This window comes from Bubalus kerabau, chromosome 14 (genome assembly GCF_029407905.1).
Source record: "Bubalus kerabau isolate K-KA32 ecotype Philippines breed swamp buffalo chromosome 14, PCC_UOA_SB_1v2, whole genome shotgun sequence".
NCBI classification, from domain to species: domain Eukaryota; kingdom Metazoa; phylum Chordata; class Mammalia; order Artiodactyla; family Bovidae; genus Bubalus; species Bubalus kerabau.
Window position 1 is genome coordinate 8,482,076 of NC_073637.1, and position 15,831 is coordinate 8,497,906.

The 15,831-nt window shown below is 42.5% G+C and overlaps 1 long non-coding RNA gene across 1 annotated transcript in view; it reads right to left on the bottom strand.

The window, feature by feature from the left end:
* Positions 1 to 15,831, bottom strand: part of LOC129627178 (uncharacterized) — a 40,546-nt gene that overhangs the window by 10,419 nt on the left and 14,296 nt on the right. Inside the window, exon 2 of the long non-coding RNA XR_008702458.1 lies at positions 2,948 to 3,031. This is a non-coding gene — a long non-coding RNA (uncharacterized LOC129627178). The remainder of the gene's footprint in view (positions 1 to 2,947; positions 3,032 to 15,831) is intronic.

Consider the following 15,831-nt stretch of genomic DNA (forward strand, 5'->3'; position numbering starts at 1 on the left):
TTTCTCTTTTTAAATTAACCAGAGCACAGCATAAAGGTCAGGAGTGAGTTACGTTCTTCAAAACACTCTGATGTGCAACAGAGAATCCAGCTTCTCGTCTTGGATCTGTCAAATCCACTCTTTTCTGCCTGGACCTTCAGGAACCCATCACCTCCCAGGTTCCTGCCCTGTCACAGGAAGCTGGGGTGACTCCACGCTGGGGACTCACATCAGAGCCTGAAACAACACTACCCTGAATGTGAGTTACATCCGTGGATAATCCAACCCACGGGAGCCTAGCAGGGAAAACGTGGGACACAGAGTCAGTAGCTGCATACAGCTGAGTCACCTGGGACACTCATTAAAAACACGTCCTCAAGTCCCACTCCAGACCAATGAAATCATATTACCTGGCAGAGAGGCCCCAGCACAAGTGTGTTTTAAAAGCTCCTTATGAGAGTACAGTGTGCATCCATGTTGGAAAATTGCTGGGCTACAGAAGTGAACGCTGCTTCCAAGCTGCTGTGGTGGTTTAGTCACTCAGTCGTATCTACCTTTTTGTAATGCCACGTAGCCCACCAGGCTTCTCCGGGCATGGGATTTCCCAGGAAAAGATACCAGAGTGGGTTACCATTTCCTTCTCCAGGGGATCTTCCCAACCCAGGGACAGAGCCTGTGTCTCCTGCCTTGGCAGGTGGACCCTTTACCACTGAGCCCCCAGGGAAGCCCTTTCAAGAGCTGCCCTTAATTCCTTAGGCAAGCACAAGTAGGTTCATGACATTGTCTGGACCTCAGTTTTCTCATCTGTGAAATATGTGGGATGAACAACATCATTCCTAATGCCCTATTTAGAGAGAAAACGGTTAAATCTCCATACTTGGTGTATAACAGACACTTCTGTAGCTACCACAAAGGCAAGACTCTGGGGACTGCAAAGACACAGGTGTGGCAGTTTAGAAACAGTTCCAAATCCATTGGAGTAACAGGCAGAATGGCATCTGTTGGCTTGATGGATGGGTGGATAGATAGATAAAAGAGAGAGAAGAAGAGGAAGGAAGAGGAGAATAAAGGGAGGAGGAGGAAGACGAAGGAAGGAAGGAATAGATGTTTTCCTTCTGAAATACCCCACATATTATTGTGATTCCTTACCCCCTTCTAAATTGTAGCACTATCCTTATGTGAATCAGGAGAAAATAAAACACACTGTCATGGAGGTTACAGGAAGATGTAAATCAAAATTTTAGTCTTGTGTTGTTTACTTTATGGAACTAAAGCACACAAAAGTCATAATTCTTGGCTCAAGAAACGTGATCATCCATGGCCCAGTGAAGTGAAGTCGCTCAGTCACATCCAACTCTTTGCAACCCCACGGACTGTAGCCCACCAGGCTCCTCCATCCATGGAATTTTCCAGGCAAGAGTACTGGGGTGGGTTGCCATTTCCTTCTCCAGAGGATCTTCCTGACCCAGGGATCGAACCCAGGCCTCCCTCATTGCAGACAGATGCTTTACCATCTGAGCAACCAGGGAAGCCCCATACCTATGACCCATGCCTTCTATTATTTCATAGGATTTAGATAAAATCCTACCTACCTAATAGGTAAAGAGCATCCATCACCTAACCCATGAGTAAGTACATGACCATTTACTTGACCTATGACTCTTCTCATCCCATTCCCTTGCCTTCCCAAGTCCACTCACCCAGGTCCAGGAATGAAAATGACTTTAAGCTTTGTGTCTTCCAAACTTTCATTTTAGAAAAAAGGTTTCATCATAACACTAATGATTGCCAGGAAGAAGTCTAGAAGGGTCCATTGGAATTACCAAGGAAGCCCGTGTTGGAGCCCTTGGGATACGCCATGGCAGTGGAGCAGTGAGGGCCAGAGTCTGAACATCCCAGGTTGTACAGGGCACATTAGGTGAGGACGAGAAAAGAACGGCTGATAGAGACAGACACGCGAAAGAGGGGTAAGTAGAAGAAACGTGGGCTTATATAAATCATCTGTTTTAGAGATGCAGAGGCTAAGACTCTGTGCTCCCAACACAGGGGGCCTGGGTTCAATCCCTGGTCAGGGAACTAGATTCCACCTCCCACATGTGACAATTAAGATGGAAGATTCCACGTGCCAGAGGAGCCAAGTAAATAAATAAACATTAGAAATACTAACGATGCAGAGACTTAAACATATGAAGAGGCTGAAGAGAAGACGTTGGTGGAAAGAAATTTGAAAATATAAGAACTGCCTTTCCTTGACAGAATAAAACCCTTCTGAATGGGGAGAATTTACACCCTCTCCCCTTAAGCTGGAAGTTGGATAATCTTTTCTTGGAGTTCATTGGAAGTATCCTCAAGTCATCAGCCTATTCAAAGGAGTTATTCTAAATAATCAAGTATGATTTCTGAGCTTTTCAGATCCAATATTTGTAAGTTTTATTAATACAGTATCACCCATTATTTCATAGAGTCTGAGAATTAGAATCATATGGTGTCTGACCATCTCATTTTACTAAAGAGAAAACTGTCATCCTAGAACTTTATTCCACTTAGTCAAGGTGATAATAAATACTATAATAAATTAGTGATGGAAATAAACATGATTCCCAGACTTGTGAATTCCAGTTTAAAAACAGTCCATTCAGGGAGTTCATTGGTGGCCCTAACCACTTAACTGGTGGTTAGGATTCCAGGCTTTCACTGTCATGGCCCAGGTTCAAATCCTGGTTGGGAAACTGAGATCCCACAAGCCACATGGTATGGTCAATAAATAAGTAAAAATAAAAATAGTTCATTCACTCATTCAACATACACTGACCATACAAAACTCACACAAAATCCCTGTCTTTGTGGCTAACACAGGATGATTTCCACTAAACCAATCTGTCCTTACATGTTGATTTCAATGTCTCTTCGAAAAATAAAACAACAAATTCCCTGGACATTTTTAATAATGACTAGAGTCAATTCTTACCTCATTATGGCAGTGAAGTCTTTCAGCCTCCTTCGACTTCAGCAGTCTTAGCTTCCCAGGTGATGCTAGTCGTAAAGAATCTGCCTGCCAATGCAGGAGACAGAAGAAACTCGGGTTTGATCCCTGGGTTGGGAACATCCCCTGAATGAGGAAATGGCAACCCACTCCAATATTCTTGCCTGGAGAATCCCATGGACAGAGGAGCCTGTAGGGCTACAGTCCATGGGTTGCAAAGAGTTGGACACGACTTAGCGATGAAGCCACACATGAAGTAATCTAGGTTTTGTCCTGCCGACAATGGAAAGTTATCAAAGTTTTTCAAGAAGTGACATGATGAATCAGGGTTGGCACCAAATATGTGTAATAATTGGCAGGGACCAGGACTGGGGAAAGAGTTCGTGCCCTCCAGATGAGAGTCTCCATTTATCTGGTGAGCTCTATTTCTGAATTTAATAAACCTTGAAAATGTTAACTTTCAATAGACATGTTAAAATGATCAGAGTCCACCAAAAAGGCCAAGAGATGTATAAATTCAGTTTTCACAGTCCTGCCCCGGCTTCAGCAGGATCCTGAGTCCTTGAAAGCACTTGGTATGCATTGAGTTGATCAAAAAACATCAGGGAAAACATATTTCATCTGTGGACATCATTTTTCTTTGGTACAGAGTGACTTTCACTCCTAACCAAAAAAAAGGAAAAAATGAAAAGCAAAGTCTTCATATCAAAGCCTTATTGATTCTTTTCATTTACAAAAAAACTCAGTCATGCCTGTCTATTAAAAATAGAATGTCTAAGGGCCTGAACTTAATGTCGTGCCAAGAACCCAACTTTTCGCTGACTTCAAGGAGATTTTTTGGGTTGGAACAAAGCAGAAGAGGCCAAAAGAGGACTCAAAAGTCAAATCCCAGACCCAGGTCTTCTAAACCTTATTTTCTTATTCTCTCCCTACACTCCACACAGTGTGGAGTTGAAATATCACACAGGAGGTATCAAAGGGCTTCAAAAGAGATGCTGTGTTGTGAGTGACAGCAAGACAGTCAACAGATATTTGAGGACCTGTACTGTGCCGCATAACCCATGACTTTCAAACTACCTTTCCAGACTCATTGCCCATCACTCCCCCTACCTACACTATATGCCATCCAAAGTGCAACCTGCAGCCCAAACACAAACATGGCATTGACCGTAATATCATCAAACCTTTGCCTATTTACCACCTTGTCCTACCATGTCCAGCCCAAACCACCTGAGATCAGTCTGTGCACACAGAAATTATGTATACATGTCAGCTTTACCGTTTGAGCCACCAAGGAAGCCCTTCTTCCATAATAATGGAAACTAACTCCACAAAGACACCAGGCCTTATTCACTTTGTACTTCCAGTACTCATCAATTTCCTTGAAAAAAAAAATATATAATAGGTGTTTCAAAAAGAATGCAGATAAAGAAAGGATGAGGTAAGCACTTCCCTGGTAGTCCAGTGGCTAAGACTCTGTGCTTCCAATGCAGAAGCTGGGTTTGATGCCTGGCCAGGGAATTAGATCTCATATGCTGCAATGAAGATGGAAGATTCCTCAAGCAGCAACTAACACCCTGTGTGGCCAAATAAATACATTAAAAAAAAAAGAAAGGATGAGTTAAACATAGATTCTTCTATCAACAAAGTCTCAAAGAAGAAGTAGTAACAGAATAATATACACAGAAATCTTAAGCAAAGTGATAAGTGTGATGAGAGATGCTTAGAGAAAGTCTTTAGAAGCAGGGACTAAAAAGTAGCTACTGAGGGAGAAGAAGAGAAGTGTGGTCATGGAAAGCTTCATGGAGAAAGTGGCATGTGAACCAAAGCTTGGAGAATGTCTGGGGACTGAACCAATTAAACCAAGCAGGGCACCTGTAAGAGCTAAAGGCAGCATAAGCAAAACACCAGGTCCTTAGTGAGAGCTAAATAAATGGCAGCTAATGAAATAATAGCAGTATATGTGCTCAGTCACTAAGTCATGTCCGAAAATTTGTGACCGCATGGACCATAGCCTGCCTGGCTCCTCTGTCTATGGGATTCTCCAGGCAAGAATACTGGAGTGGGTTGTCACTTCCTGCTCCAGGGGATCTTCCCAACCCAGGGATTGAACCTGTGTCTCTTGCATTTGCAGACAGGTTCTTTACCACTTAGGCACCCGGGAAGCCAAGAATAGTCTAGCTAGTCTCAAATGGATATGTCAATGGTTAGTGCTTCCATTTCATTTCTTCTATACTTTATCTTGACTGGAGTCTCAGGCTGTATGAGTCTGAAATTGGTATGTCTCAACAGTGAAGAAGTCAACATGTTAACAGTTTTTGTACAGACAGTCATGTAGGATACTGAGCTCCTGGTTTGTTCAGCCTTGAGCTTTGCCTAGTTCCTAGAAGCTGGTTGAACTGGCAAGGCCATTGCTGTGCTCATACTCTACTCTTTACAGCCAATAGTCAGCTCAGATATTTATTCTCCCACCAAGGGGGCAGACATTCCTCCTTTCAACCAAATGCTCCTACCTCTAAATGAGGACCCCAAGACTCCCTTGCACTTTCATTTTGATGATCTTGATAATTAGCCAACAGGGACGCAGGGCTCTTGCTCTTCATATGAGATACACAACAGGGGTTCCACCTACTCCTAAAACGGCTGTGGCCTTTTTTCAACCCACATATGTTTACAAGGGAGCTGTATCTTTCTCAGCTGTGAATGCAGTTCCAGCAAACATGGACGCAGTTCTCCTGAAGGCTCCCTGCTCCTCCCTACAGTCCAGCCTCACGACACCGGCATGGTCTTGCTGACACCCAGACATCCTCAGGCCACTCCTCCGTTTCAAAGCCCTCTGGCATCCTGTCCTTTGCCGCAGCGGTGGGATCTACGGAGTCTTGGAAATCCCTTAGCCTATGAATAACTTCTTAGGGGGAGAAAAATGGAGGACAGAGCAGAGATACGGACTCTGAAATGACAGGTTTGCAGTTTAAAACCAGTTCAGTTCAGTTCAGTGGCTCAGTCGTGTCTCACTCTTTGCAACCCCATAGACTGCAGCACACCAGGCTTCCCTGTCCTTCACCAACTCCTGAAAACCAGTAGCCCACTGCTTAAAAAAAAAAAAAAAAAAAAAAGTCAATAAAACTCACTGAAGATCACTCAAGCCCTTTGCAACCTTGCTGCTCTTCCCTCACCCCCCTAACTCATGGCCATGCCCGTGTATGCACTTAATGCTTCTACGATCTATCCTATGTCTTAGAAGTACTTGCCCAGGCGCACATCAGTGACATCTGCTACATACACCCACCCGTACCCGACCCCACCCCTCCCCGGGACACTGATGTTCACGCTCTAACCCCCAGGCCACATGCCTTGTGCTCAGTCCATCATTCCTCAGCTCTCCCAGCAGAAATCCCCTGCTCCCTCCTCTCGACCTTCCCATTGACCTTCATACTCAGACAAGACAGAGCCTCCTCTGAGAACTTGATAGCTATTCTCCACAGTTACAAAGCTGAATAGAGAAGCCCAACGATCTTACAGAAATAATCATTATCAACTGTTTAAAAGAAAACAGTTCTTGTCACAACACGCGGCTCTATTCCTACCATCAGCTCTGGGTTCTTGTTGATTATCCCATGCCTGGCAGGCATCTCAAAAGGAAACTGTTTGCAAAATTAAATTGTAATTCTTACAAAGATACAGAATTCTGTGAGCTTAAAAAAAGTGATGTTAGGGAACTACTCAAAAGAATAGGATACCCATTGACAAACGATGATCTATTAATAACAGAGACAGTTGTCAAGCAAAAGGATAAAATCTGTAGCTAAAAAACAAGGGTTTACTGTATAGCACAGGTAACTACATTAAATATCTTGTAATAACCTAAAATGGAAAGGAATCTGAAACAGAATAGACATGTGTATGCATAACTAAATCACTTTTGCTATACACCGGAAGCCAATACAATATTGTATATCAACTATACATCACTTGAAAAAAATAAGAGGAAATCTGCAAACTCAACGGGCAGTTCACAAGAGATTTATATGAATACTGTAGAGTTAAAAGTAGCCATTGTTAAAATTGGGATTCCCTGGTAGCTCAGCTGGTAAAGAATCCGCCTGCAAGGCAGGAGACCCTGGTTTGATTCCTGGGTCAGGAAGATTCCCCTGGAGAAGAGACAGGCTACCCACTCCAGTATTCTTGGGTTTCCCTGGTAGCTCAGCTGGTAAAGAATCCACCTGCAATGCAGGAGACCTGGGTTTGATCCCTGGGTTGGGAAGATCCCCTGGAGAAGTGAAAGGCTTCCCACTCCATTATTCTGGCCTGGAGAATTCCATGGACTGTATAGTCTTGTGGGCTCACAAAGAGTCGGACATGACTGAGCAACTTTCACTTTCACTTTCCTTGTTAAAACTGGCAAATCACTTAGAAAGTGAGACACTTTAAATCCATAAAGATAGGCTAACTATTGTAACCTCATGCGAAGAGTTGACTCATTGGAAAGGACTCTGATGCTGGGAGGGATTGGGGGCAGGAGGAGAAGGGAACGACAGAGGATGAGATGGCTGGATGGCATCACCAACTCAATAGATGTGAGTCTGAGTGAACTCTGGGAGTTGGTGATGGACAGGGAGGCCTGGCGTGCTGCGATTCATGGGGTTGCAAAGAGTCGGACCTGACTGAGCAACTGAACTGAACTGAACTGAACTATTATAACAAACAACCTCAAGATTCTCAGGAGCTTTACATGAACACAAGTATGTTTCTCACTCAAGAGGTAGTCTAAGGTGAGAGGCCAGGGGTGAGATGGGATGGGAAGGAAGTCCTCCTCCAATCTGTTTCCATACATGTCTCCTAAGACCAGAGGTTGGCAAACTTTTCCTGTAAAAACTAGATAGTAAATCTTTTCAGCTTGCAGGTCACCTGGTCTCTGTCACAACTATTTAACTCTGCCATTGTAGCATAAGCATGGCCATAGACAATGCATAAATGAATGTATTTGGCTGTGTTCCAGCAAAACGAAATTTACAAAAATAAGCAGCGGGGGACTTCTGTGGTCGTCCAGTGGCTAAGATTCCACACTCCCAATTCAGGGAGCCTGGATTTGATTCGTGGTTGGAAAACTAGATCTCACATGCCACAACTAAGACCCAGTTCAGCCAAATAAATAAACAAATAAGTAAATGAACATGTTTTTAAAAAGCAGTAAGTCAGTTATGGACAACTGGCTATGGTTTACCGACTTCTGTTGTAGATCTTCTCTTTATTCAAAAGGTAGAGAGGAAAGACAAGACACATCTTATAAGGTTACTAGCACTTATACAGTCCATGCTAGAACATTAGCTCTAGAGATTTTTCCTGTCTTCATCACTGATCTAAAATACACAGAGGAATCCATGCAGGTAATTAATAAATATCTATTCAATGAAATTACTGAATATGTTTATGATAATAAGATTTTGAAAAGCAAAATGAAGATTTGATAATTTTGCTCATTCTAAAAATTAAAAATAGTAGCTAATGTTTATTGACTGTTTAACATATACCAGGTACTGTTCTAAATCAATTATGTGTAATATGCCATTAAGTTTCTCACCACCCTGAGAAGGAAGTTTCATTATTTTAACCTTTTTCTTTTTTTCAGATGAGAGAACTAAGTCACAGGAACAGTGGTCATAATTTCAATTATAACATAACTGAATCATTATAAGTAAAATGTACTTACTTTCAAAATTTTGAATTTTATGTTGCTAAATCAAAATAGCATTGAAAGCCTTTTTCTACCCAACTTACATTTTCTTCTAAAAGTAAATTCTCCTTGGGTGTCTTTCTCTTGGTACTAATTATTCTCCCTTACTGAATGCCTTCTATGATGGTTTATAAGTGTGTCTGCTATCAATTGATTGCCTCTTGAGTGCAAATTAATTCTTCAGTACCAATTCTGAAAAAAAAAAAAAAAAAAAGGAGGGGGCGGAGCTGAGCTCTTTTAACTATTTTTTCCCCCATTGTGAACTTGCCAACAGAGGGCGCTGAAGAGACCTTGCAGGAGGAAGGAACTCCTAAGCCAGCTCCATCTGCAAGGTGGCTTCCAGGCACCTCCCAGGGCTGTTCAAGGATGACTTAAAAGAAAAATGGAATGTAAAATACTGACATACAGTTCATGCACAAGCAACCTCGTATCCCTCTCTTAATAAGTAATTATTTCAATACTGATTTCAATACTGTGGAGGATTAGCAACAGAATGTGGGGATGAAAAGGACGTAGAAAGATTTTTTTTCTCTCCCCTCTGTTATTTTAGAAGGAAAAATACCATTGCCCCACAAAACAAATATTTATCTCCTTTACTAGGATCATAAATTTACAGGTCAATGAACAAACATTCCCTATGTAGTCCTTTTGTCTCCAGAGACAAATAGAATCAGAATCACGTATTCGAAACATTTTGTCCTGTAACCTTACTTTGCCAGACTTCCATTCATCTGGGAAAGAAGATTTGGAGGTTGAATGTTGTCTCATTTTTATCAGGAGACTGCTTTTATGGAATAAGAAAAACTAACGAGGTATTCAAAATGTGTGGCAATTATTTATCAAACTTGCAAAGCAAATCATTTCTGATCATCAAAGTAACAACAAAAGTTAAGAGGTATAATTCACACACGACAATGAGGAAATGTAGCTCAAAGAGTTTATGAAATTTACCCTATAGCACAAAGATTAACAGGGACACATCCAGGATTTGAACCCCAGATGCAATCGGCCCAGAACAGGCATTTTGCTCTCACACTGTCATACTTCTCTCACAAACTGTCAGTGACAATAACACTTGATGAAACCGGATTATAAACCCGGGTCTACCTGACTCCATAGCAAACACCTTCTCCATTATAAGCGGCAGAGGATGGGAGGTGGGGTGGGCAGGAAGTCAGAACCAAGCACAGACATTTATCAGGCACTAAGTCAAGAAGTTTGGCCACAAGTGACAGGATTCTAAGACCAATGAGCTCAGCAAGTTGCAATGAAGAGAATTTATTGACTCATGGCACTGGCAAGCCCTGGGACAAAGCTGCCTTCAGGCACAGCCCTGGATAAGGGTTCAGGAATGACCATAGCTCCCTTTCTGTCCACTCATGCCCATCCCTGCTTCCCTTTGGTGACTGGCTTTATTTTCTAATTATAGTCATGTTTTCTCCATGCAGTAGTCAAAACAGCCACCACCAGCCCCACGCCTCCATGTTTACTGCCCTTGATTCAAAAGAGAAAACTTCTCATCTACTGCCAATATGGAAAATTCCAGGAAGGTCCTCAACTGCTGAAAATCACTAGACTCTTCTAATCACTTGGGAGTAGAGGGAGGAGGGGTACCCTAAACCATGAAATGTTGACTAGAAGTTGTCACTACATCCCTAATACCCCCTGCGTCTGAGCCAGAATTACACCATAATTCTAATGTCCCAGAAATTGAATATTCTAAGTGATAAAACATGGAACATTTTAATAGAGCCAACAGACAAAATCAGCTAAATGACAATCACATTGTTTTGTTGTAGAAGTGACATCATAAATGTTTCATCCAATGAGAAATCAAACAAAATATGAAGTATTAACTGTGTCTCACTGAGAGTTCTACCATTTCTATATCAGGTTGAGCCTTGCCAATTGTGACTCCTTGGCTTGTTGTGTGAGCTTCAATATTATAAAGTGTGTGCAATATTGTGTGATGCTATTTTTGCCCAACTGTGATCATTTTGATCTTTTTTTTTTTTTTTACTGCCTCTGATGCATCATGAAATATTCCACTGTGAAATAGCAAACACAGACTCCCTCTTGGAGAAAATTCTTGAGAGTCCCTTGGACAGCAAGGAGATCAAACCAGTCAATTCTAAAGGAAATCAGTCCTGGATACTCATTGGAAGGACTGATGCTGAAGCTGAAACTCCAATACTTCGGCCACCTGATGGAAAGAACTGACTCATTGGGAAAAAACCCTGATGCTAAGAAAGATTGAAGACAGGAGGAGAAGGGGACAACAGAGGATGAGATGGTTCGATGGCATCACCGACTCGATGGGCATGAGTTTGAGCAAGCTCCAGGAGTTGGTGATGGACAGGGAAGCCTGGAGTGGACACAACTGAGTCGGACAAAGAGTCGGACATGACTGAGCGACTGAACTGAACTGACTGAAGCAAACACATGTGGACCATCAGTTCAGTTCAGTTCAGTCACTCAGTAATGGATATGGACCATAATAGATGCATATCAAGTTTAAATGGCCAAATTGCTATATTTAAGAATTACCTGAGCACAAGGACTTCCCAGGTGTCGCAGTGGTAAAGAGTCTGCCTGCCAATGCAGGAGACACAGGAAGTGGGAGTTTGATCCCTGAGTTGGGAAGATCCTCTGGAGTAGGAAATGGCAACCCATTCCAGTATTCTCGCCTGGAAAAGCCCATGGACAGAGGAGCCTGGCGAGCTATAGTCCATGAGGTCACAAAGAGTTGGACATGACTGAGCAACTAACACACAGCACATTTGGCTAATTCATCCAGGGGAGTAGTTAACGATACATGTCCTTTGAGGACTGATGTTCCTTTCCTCTGCACTTCTAATCCTCTGATTCTGTTACTATTAGATAATGCAGTACAGCATGGGGCTCGGGCTTCTCTGGTGGCTCTGACAGTAAAGAATCCTCCTGAAATGAGGGAGACCTGGGTTCAATCCCTGGGTTGGGAAGATCCCCTGGAGGAGGGCATGGCAACCCACTCCAACATTCTTGCCTGGAGAATCCCCATGGACAGAAGAGCCTGGCAGCTACAGTCCATGGGGCCACAAAGAGTCAGACTCGACTGAGCACTCACGCACACTCAGAGGACTTTGTTCCCATCCTGGGAAGCCAGTATGCCTTTAATGCTGGATGATTCTCACCTCACACGAACTGACATCTAAAAGGATATCCTAAGCTTGGATACATGCTTGTTTACATTAAACCAACACTTCCAAAAGCATGTTCATATTCTGTGGGGGCACACGCCCTCAAGATGATAAATCTAAAAAAGGTTCAACGACTAAAAGCATACCATAACCTTCTCTGAGATAATGATAACGTGAAATAGTAGATAAAAACTCTCTGAGAACTGTAATTAAGAGGAACTATTTAGCTTTTCTGAAACCATGTGTCTTCATTTGGATGTCCCCACAGGCAAAGTCTGAGACATAGATTTGCACAAAGAGTTAGAAAGGTGACCATAGGAATTGGGGTAGACAGAAAAGTAAGATTTGGATGGAGGCAAAGGTGATAAATGTTACATTATGGAAGTGGTTCCCACTACAGTTACCTGGGGGTTGGCCTCCGGAGGGCCCCCTACAAGGGATGGTGGGAAATGCCCTCAGAGTTTTCCATCCAAATTCAGGAAGCCAGTGTTTAACCACCACCTCCGATCCTCTATTGCTGAGGGTTGATGCCGTAAGCACTAACCCTCTTACACGCCTGGTGACCTTCACACAGGACAAGGGACCTGGGGCAGCGTGGTGGCGACCATGGGACCAAACCACAGAGGAGAAGCACAGCGCTCTACTCTACGGGCTGAAGGTCGGGCCCCAGGCATGGAACTGTGTACCGAGGCTGTGCTGAAACCAAAGGTGGAAAAGAGAAAAAACACAGATTTTTTTTAAAATCTGCTTACATATTATATTTCCCCAAATTTTTTGAGAGTAGAGTCCTTGCTGTATGAAGCATCTTTTAACATCACACACAGTTTGGAAAATGTTCATATCGACCATTATGTAGAAAAGAACCAATAAGGGTAGATTTCCAGAAGAGCAGAGAAAGAACCTCTGAAGATGTCCTCTTCCACAAAGCCAACAAGAGCACTGGCAAAAAAAAAAAAAAAAGGTCAAATCATAGGTTTCAAAATTCTTTAAATTAACAAATTTCTTATAATAATCCAAGGAGCATTTACTCAAGAAAAAAAACAGCTGAATCTTGGGAAGAATCGGGAATTTTGTGAGATTTTAACTTGCTCTATTTCCATCCTTTCTTCTCCGCTCCATAGGGACCTTGAAAACCAGCTGAGCAGTCTTGACAGCTGGGCAGACAAGCAGCCTCGCAGACACTGAGGGTCTGGGGCTCTTTGGCAGTCCCACCCCCATCACATTGCACGATTTCTCTTGTCCAGCAACTCCCTGGAAAAGCCCCATTATTTGACCTGAATCAGAGCTCATATAATGAGAAAAGTTCTATCCCCAGGGTATTTGTCAAAAACAATCAGTGGTCAAGAGGATGAGAAAACAAGCCAGACTCAGAGAAAATATTTGCCAAAAACATATCTGAAAAAGGACTGTTATTCAAAATATAAGAAGAATACTTAAAACACAACAATAAAAAATGAGTAACTGAATTAAAAATGGGCAAAATATTTGAGCCATCCAATAGCAAAGAATATGTACAGGTGGAACATGGAACTCTGCTCAATGTTATGTGGTAACCTGGATGGGAGGGGAGTTTGAGGGAGAACGGATACATGTGTATGTATAGCTGAGTCTCTGTGCTGTCCACCTGAAACTATCACGCTGTTCATCGGCTCTACTCCAACATGAAATAAAAAGTTTAAAATAAAATAAAATGGATAGCTTTTAACAAAAATTATTGCACCTCCAAAGAAAAGTGTCTCATACCCAGGAAAGAAAACAACCAATAGAAACTGTCCACCAAGCAGCATGGATATGCTTACTAGATCTTCCCGTCAGCTGTTTAAATCAGTTATTACAGTGTATTCAGTGTGCAGTGACGAGAAGCAGATCTGTGATTACTGGTGGAGGGGGAGGTGATGAAGAAGAACTCCAAGGGGCAGGAAGATGCTTGGGAAGTGGCGAATGTCTTCACATTGCTGATTGAGGTGGTAGACTCATGGACATCTATGTGCAATAGATTTTATGCATGGTAGGTCACTTCAGTCGTCAGACATGTGCAATAGATTTTATGTGTGCTAGATCACCTGATCGTGTCCGACTCTATGCAACTCCATGGACTATAGCCCACCAGGCTCCTCTGTCCATGACATTCTCCAGGCAAAAATATTGGAGTGGTTGCCATGCCCTCTTCCAGGAGATCTTTCTGACCCAGGGATCAAGCCCAGGTCTTATCTGTCTCCTACACTGGCAGGTATTTTATGTCTCCTACATTGAGAGCTCCAGGAAAACATCTGTTTCTGCTTTACTGACTATGCCAAAGCCTTTGACTATGTGGATCACAACAAACTGTGGAAAATTCTTAAAGAGATGGGAATACAAGGCCACCTGACTTGCCTCCTGAGAAATCTGTATTCAGGTCAGGAAACAACAGTTAGAACTGGACATGGAACAACAAACTGGTTCCAAATTGGGAAAGGAATACATCAAGGCTGTATGAGAAATACCGGGCTGGATGAAGCACAAGCTGGAATTAAGACTGCCGGGAGAAATATCAATTACCTCTAATATACAGATGACACCACCCTGAGGGCAGACAGCAAAGAAGGACTAAAAAGCCTCTTGATGAAAGTGAAAGAGGAGAGTGAAAAAGTTGGCTTAAAACTCAATATTCAGAAAACTAAGATCATGGCATCTGCTCCCATCACTTCATGGCAAATAGATGGAGAAACAGTGGAAACAGTGGCTGACTTTATTTTGGGGGGGTCTCCAAAATCACTGAAGATGATGACTGCAGCCATGAAATTAAAAGATGCTTACTCCTTGGAAGAAAAGCTAGGACCAACCTAGACAGCATACTAAAAAGCAGAGACATTACTTTGCCAACAAAGGTCCGTCTAGTCAAGGCTGTGGTTTTTCTGGTAGTCATGTATGGATGTTAGAATTGGACTATAAAGAAAGCTGAGCACCAAAGAATTGATGCTTTTGAACTGTGGTGTTGGAGAAGACTCTTGAGAGTCCTTTGGACTGCAAGGAGATCCAATCAGTCAATCCTAAAGGAAATCAGTCCTGAATATTCATTGGAAGGACTGATGCTGAAGCTGAAACTCTAATAATTTGGCCACCTGATGCGAAGAACTGACTCACTGGAAAAGACCCTGATGCTGGGAAAGACTGAAGGCAGGAGAAGGGGATGAAAGAGGATGAGATGGTTAGATGGCATCACCAACTCAATGGACATGAGTTTGAGTTAGCTCTGGAAGGTGGTGATGGACAGGAAAGCCTGGCATGCTACAGTCCATGGGGTCACAAAGAGTCAGACATGACTGAGTGACTGAACTGAACTGATATGGGAGCTGGTTTGGGCGGATACTACAGGATTTTTTTAATTATGAAAGTATGATAACACATTTACAGAAGTCCTGGAAAATACCGAATAAGGTTACATATAGTTCCACTGTATATTACAATTATTTTTTAGTATTAATAGATAAATTGAAATTTCTAGCTGGAGTTTCAATATCAAACTCTTCTATATTAATAGAATGAATATACAGAGAAGTAGAAGGATATAGTAGATCTGAAAGGCACTATGAATCAAATCAACAAAACTAAGATTTACACAATTGTTCACACAACAGTAGGATACAAAGTCTATTCAAGTTCCCATAGACTTATAAACCAGGAGGCACTGGAACATATCCAGGGACATAAAACAAGGTGCAAAAATGCTATGGTCTAAAGGATTAAGTCAAGATTCCGAGCCCCCAGAATGGATGAATCCAGGTAAGGAGTCCCCTGCAGAGCCCTGAGACACGGCCCTGTTTTGCCCTTTGTTGCCCTGCACGTGTGAACTTTCACTGGAAGGACTGATGCTGAAGGTGAAGCTCCAATACTTTGGCCTGTGATGCGAAGAACCGACTCATTGGAAAAGACCCTGATGCTGGGAAAGATTGAAGGCAGGAGGTGAAGGGGACAAC